Genomic DNA, 5713 nt, shown 5'->3' with positions numbered 1-5713 from the left:
ATACCTTTGGGCCCGCTCACCCATGTCTTCTCCACTAGGACTAGCCCTACTGTGCTGCCCAGGTGAAGTGCAGGGCCCATTCTCTTGCATGTTGCAGCCAGGGAAAGGCAGGACCAGCTCACCTGCCTGCCAAAGGCCTGAGGGGTGAGGTACGGGAAAGAGAGCATCTCTCCCTTACCCACACCACTCTACAGGAGATGAGGGTGGGGCCAGCTTTCCAACACTCATGCCCTCAGGTTGGACCATCTGCACTGCTGCCACCAGGGACAGCTCAATTCTTCTGACCAGTCAAGCTTTCTCTGAGGGACAGTTAATGAGGGGTCTAGCTTGCCTATTTTTACATTTTGCTGGAGTCCTCAGCAAAAAAGAGCTGAAGACGAAGCTTGGTAAGCAAATCTGATAGACCTGTATCAATTATAGTTTGGAATGCTTATCTCAATGTGAGGCAGAAAGAATTCTATATAACACAAATAGAACATGTATATAATTGAATAATTTAAACCTTTTTTTAAAAAATTCTATTAATTTATGTTAGCATCTCAAATATGATCTTTTTCATTATGATACAACAGCCACACTGAATGTTCTTAAAACATAGGAAGTAGAGAAACCAACCATGATTTCTTCAGTTTCAAAGCGACCACCTGCAAGCTCACGTGATTTTTTTACTTTCCTCATCATGAGTCTCTCTCTCTCTCTCTCTCACACACACACACACACACACACGATTTTATTTTATGTGTATATGCATTTGCCCATATGCATGTATGTATGTGTACCAGGTGCACGCATGATGTCCTCGAAGGCCAGAAGAAGTCAGATCCCCTAGAACTGGGCTTACAGATGGTGATGAGCTATGTGTGGGTGTTGGGAAGTAAACTCCAATGCTCTACAAAAGCATCGAGTGTTCTTAATCACTAAGCCATGTATGTATGTGGCTAGAATGGAAAAAGAATTAAAAAGACTGATAAAGGTTTGTTATACCCATTCATTTGATGTTTTTTTTTTTTCAAACCCCCCTGAAGTTGAAGCAGCAGAGTCTGGGACCACAGTGTTGGGTGGTGAAGGAAGGGAGTTTGCAGAGCAGACAATCATCACAGTGGCTGTGGGAAGTGACCAAAAAGCTGAACTTCACTTTCAGGCATTGTCTCGAGTCAGCAAGCCTTCTGCAAAGGACAGATAAGAGATGAGTCACAGTGAGAGAATTTGGGGAATTCTCCAGCAGCATCTTATACTGATTGTCCACTGATTCCCATCTTGGACTAAATAAAAAAGCTTTAAGATTAAAGGGAAAACTTCCTCTGATGTTTCCTCTACCAAGTCTGAAACTGAATGGAGAGAAAGTGTACAGAAAGAAGGAGGTGGGGGTAGGCTACAGGGAAGGGCAAACGAAATATGAAAAGAACAGAAAGCACCAGGAGTTTTCCCAGGGTTCGTATATGTTTGTAAAATACCGCTTACAGTCTGGATGAACAAGAGAATCAAGTGAAGATGAAGACATATAACTTGGAGAAAAGAAACCTTAAGAACCAGGGTCTTCAAAAGTCAGAATGGAAGTCCATAAAGCGCTCATCTCCTAGTAAAACCAGACACATATCCAATTTTAGAGCAAACAATTGTCGTCTGGTCCGATTCTCCCTTGGGGTAGCCGGGCCCATTGCACACAAGACTGGACTAGAGGGTAAGAAGCTTAGCCCAGCGTGGAAGAGTGCATTCAGGATCGTGGTTGGCTGTGAGTGCTTGAGCAAAGAATGCATACCTGGGAACAGCTTCAGAGAACGAGTTTGGTTCATTGAGGAAGCAAAGGCCATTTAAATCTTTTAGAGGGTGAGTAGAGGCTATAGGAGGGAGTATATATCATTGGCTCTGGCCAGGGTGCTGGGCATGCCTCATTTGCATGGGGAGGGATTCCAGGTGCTGCTAGACATGACCTTATAAGGAGAAAGGAAGTTTAACCTGGCTATTGGCTAGGTGACCTCCTCTGGTGAGGCAAAGATTACAAGCAACTGTGTTGCTTGTAATGGAGAATGCAGGCCCAGGGCAGGGGGGGAAGCTATCTTACTCCTGCTGATCTTAGGATGAAATTTTGGGATTTGGATACACCTCACCCCCAACTCTTGCTCCATTATAACCTTAGTGGAAAATTTCACCACAACATTGTTATGCACTGTACAGCTGTATTAAATGGCATGGACTAGCATCTCCTTAAAGGTTGTTTGTTTTATTAAAGATTTATTTATTTATTGTATTATATGAGTACACTGTATCTGTAGAGATGGTTGTGAGCCTTCATGTGGCTGTTGGGAATTAAATATTTTAGGACCTCTGCTCGCTTTGGTTGGCCCCTCTTGCTCCGGCCCAAAGATTTATTTATTATTATAAATAAATATAATGTAGCTGTCTTCAGACACACCAGAAGAGGGCGTCAGATCCCATGTGGTTGACTGCTCTTCTGAAAAACCTGAGTTCAAATCCTTAAGAGTTGTTAAAAATTGGCTGCTCTGGTCTCCCTAAGCGGACAGAGGTTGAGAGGGGACAACAACTCTAAAAAGACATCTACATCCTTGGCTACTGCACAGTGATGAGGTGTTTTCCTGGTCCCTTATGGCCTGATCATATGTCACATCTGACAGGTAAAGAAGGGACTTGCAATCAAAGGCAAAACAGAAAGGTGAACATGCTGCATCTTCTGTACCTCACACTGAGCTTTTAGTGATAGAGATGTGATTTACCATGATCAACGAGGCCTGTCTCATTGTAGGCCAAAATGGACCCTCTTGGCAAAACCCAATTAATAGGCAAGATTTGAAGCAGATGGGGACAGCTATGAAATATCAAGTCCCCAATGGGACCTTAGGAAAATTCACATAGGTATAAGTGAGGATGCCAGGGTTTGCATATCTGCCACAGAGAAGGCACAACAACTGGATAGTAATGGCCAGAGAGGCCACATTCTATCAGGAACGTAAGAAAAGGTTTTCCTCCTCTCTCCCTCTCCCTCTCCTCTCTCTCTCCCTGACTTGTCCCTCTTCTCAGTCTCCATGCAGAGCTGGGGTATAGGTAACATGTCCCATTTGCATTGGAGCAAGAATGACGTTTTAAAGTGAACTAGACTGGATTGGGCTCTCTATCCTTGGAGAGTAGCCAGCACTCTAGCTGTCAAACAAAGCTGCTCTTAGGGACACAGAGGAGAAGTTGTAAACATGACAGAGTTGAAGGTGAGTGATTGTAGAAAAAAAAAAAAGAGCTCATTTTGTGTTTGTACTTCCTGTGGGGCAGGGTTGCTCGGTAAGCCAGATGTGGTAGCCACTATTTCATCAGCAACAAACTGACAACAGGCAAGTCTGACCATGGATCTCAGGGGAGCCATTGGTGTGATGAATCACTGCAAAGCCTAAGGTGGAGGGATTTCCTTAGGCTGAGCTTGCCCATCAGCCACAGAGGTCAGTCCAGGGGCAAGTCTGGGGACTTGGAGTCATCTTGGTGAGTGCCCTAGGAAGGGAGACTCCTGGGGACCCTGGGACACTTCCTTCTGGAGAGCAATGGCCCAGGGTCACCAATGACAGATTTTCTGTTTTTCTCTTTTCTTTCATACATCCTCACCTTTTCGAGGAATTTGATCAACACCCCAGCATCTTAAAGAGAATGAGGGGGAAGAGTATCACCTATGGATAACATCTGAGAGGATCCTTGCCTGGTAGTGATGGTCTCATAATCACTCATTACATCATCCGGGACCCATTCTTGAGAGCACATACTCTTGAGAGAGTATGCTAAGAAAGTCCCAAGATTGTTAAGCATAATAAAGGCCACTGGGATTGCAGTGGGAGCTAACTTTTGTTCACAGAATCAATATATGTCAAGGCATTATTGCTTTAATCACAGTTTAATGATCATCCAAAAATGGAGCAAACTCTTTGTCACAATGGTTGTTAAAGGATAAACATTTTTCTTTTAGGGATTTTTTCAAAGGCATTCTTTTATTGTTCTTCTTTAATTATATATATATATATATATATATATATATATATATATATATATATTTGAGATATAATACAATTACATCATTTCTCCCTTCCCTTTCCTCCCTCAAAATGCTATCATATACCCCCTTCCTTACTGTCTTGCAAAGTTTCATGGCCTCTTTTTTTCACTAATTGTTGTGCCGTGCATTTGGGAGATGTATTTATAACTTGCTCAATCTGTATAATGATATCTCTATGTACATTTTAAGGCTGACCAATTTGATATTGGACAATCAACTGGTGTGCTTTTCCCTAGGGTGTATTTTTTTCTCCAGCTCTCAGCATTCCTTAGATCTTTGTGTAGGTTGAAGCCTCTTCTGCCTTCCCCATCAAAGTTGAAATCCCCATTGGCATTGTCTGTGTACTGCTCAGGTTTAGGTAGTCTTGTTGATGAGATTTTATGGGTTTTTGAGATCAAAATCCTCAAAGAACTAACTAGAAGACAGCATCTCACAAAAAAGCCGCCCTGACCCTCTGGTTCTTAGACTCTTTTGGCCTCTTCTTCCCCAATGTTCCCTGAGCCTTAAGAGTGGGAATTGTGTAGCTGTGTCTATTGGGACAGAGCCTGACAACTCTACATTTTTATTGGTGTAGTTTTCTATAACGGTCTCCATCAGTTGCCAAGTGAAGGTTGCCTGATAAATGGGGACTACACTTATCTGTCTGTGGGTATAAAGACAAATATTTGGCATGTAGTTAAAGATTATGCAGTTTTAGTAAAATAGTGGTTGTTGGTTTGCGTTCAAGATCCACCAAGTTACTAGCCCTGGGGAATCGGCTACATGTCCAGTACTAGAAATGATTCCCCTCTTGTTGAGTAAGTCTTAAGTCCAATTAGGGAGCTGTTGGTTACCATAAAGGTACACATGCCATGCTGTACCCTTAGCATTATTGTAGAATGGCTAGTCACTGATATGGTTCATAGACATCATAGATGAGTAGGACTATTGATTGTTCCTTTCCTTTGGAATTTTCCATGGCACCTTCTGGTACCCAACGTGACGGAACAAGTCTGGTGGAACAGGTTGACACAGAATGATTCAGTGGATGCTAATAAGCATGATATGGGAGGGACACATGACTTGGTTGGACAATGGGAGTAAAATGGGGGGAGTGGTCAAAGAAAGCTGTACAGAGGATGTGCAAAAAATTAAAATGATGTACAGGAAAAAAGGAAAGGTGGGAACATTCAAGGGTGAGTGTCAGGAGGCTGAAATTCAAGACAAAAGAGCCCTACTTGATTCTCACAGAGGTAACTTTGTAAGTATTCATAGAGTAGTTGAGTCACAGCATGGCTAACTCATTCTGTCAAGAGCCTACATAGACATCGGTGGTGGAGAAGACTCTAAGCCTGTGAACATAATGTACAAGATACAAGGCAAACATGATGGTAGGACTGAAGACATCAGGGGAGCTTGAGCCAGGGACAGCAGGAATGTTTGCAGAATGGTTTATTGAGAGCAGCTCTCAAAATCCATGGTTTTCGCAGTGTAGCATCCAGATAATGAGTAGCTACACTGACGGTTGGGAGATTTTGGTGTTAGAATAGGTGGCGAGGTTCATGGGCATCAGTGGAAAATACCAATACTTAAAGACAAAGAGCCATTAGAGCTCCAGGAATCTTTAATTCTGCCAATAACCAGGCTCTCCTGCCTGGTGAAATGAATGCATTATAAAATGCTCTAATA

This window comes from Mus caroli, unplaced genomic scaffold, assembly GCF_978045245.1.
Source record: "Mus caroli unplaced genomic scaffold, Mus_caroli_1 scaffold_1, whole genome shotgun sequence".
NCBI lineage: Eukaryota > Metazoa > Chordata > Mammalia > Rodentia > Muridae > Mus > Mus caroli.
The sequence above is the reverse complement of the archived record's forward strand: the minus strand, read 5'-3'. Positions refer to the sequence as shown.